The 322-nt window shown below is 68.6% G+C and overlaps 1 pseudogene; it reads right to left on the minus strand.

Moving 5' to 3' along the window:
- Window positions 1-7: 7 nt before the first annotated feature.
- LOC103068570 (BOLA class I histocompatibility antigen, alpha chain BL3-7 pseudogene) lies at window positions 8-317 on the minus strand (annotated as a pseudogene).
- Between the last annotated feature and the right edge of the window lie 5 nt (window positions 318-322).

The raw sequence follows: 322 nt of genomic DNA on the forward strand, positions 1-322 counted from the left end.
GCCTCGCTCTGGTTGTAGTAGCCGCGCAAGGTGCTCAGGTTCACTCGGTAAATCTGTGCGGCGCCCTTGAGTTTCCGCGTCTCCTCTTCCCAGTACTCCGGCCCCTCCTGCTCCACCCACGGCGCCCGCGGCTCACCCCTCGGATTCGGGGCGTCGCTGTCGAACCTCAAGAACTGCGTGTCGTCCACGTAGCCGACGGCGATGAAGCGGGGCTCCCCGCGGCCGGGCCGGGACACCCCGGTGTAGAAATACCTCATGAAGTGGGAGCCTGGGGGCGGGGAGGGGTGAGACCCGGTCCGACCCTCCTCCCGGCGCGGGTCCC

Source organism: Lipotes vexillifer, unplaced genomic scaffold, assembly GCF_000442215.2.
Source record: "Lipotes vexillifer unplaced genomic scaffold, Lipotes_vexillifer_v1.1 scaffold7655, whole genome shotgun sequence".
NCBI classification, from domain to species: Eukaryota; Metazoa; Chordata; class Mammalia; order Artiodactyla; family Lipotidae; genus Lipotes; species Lipotes vexillifer.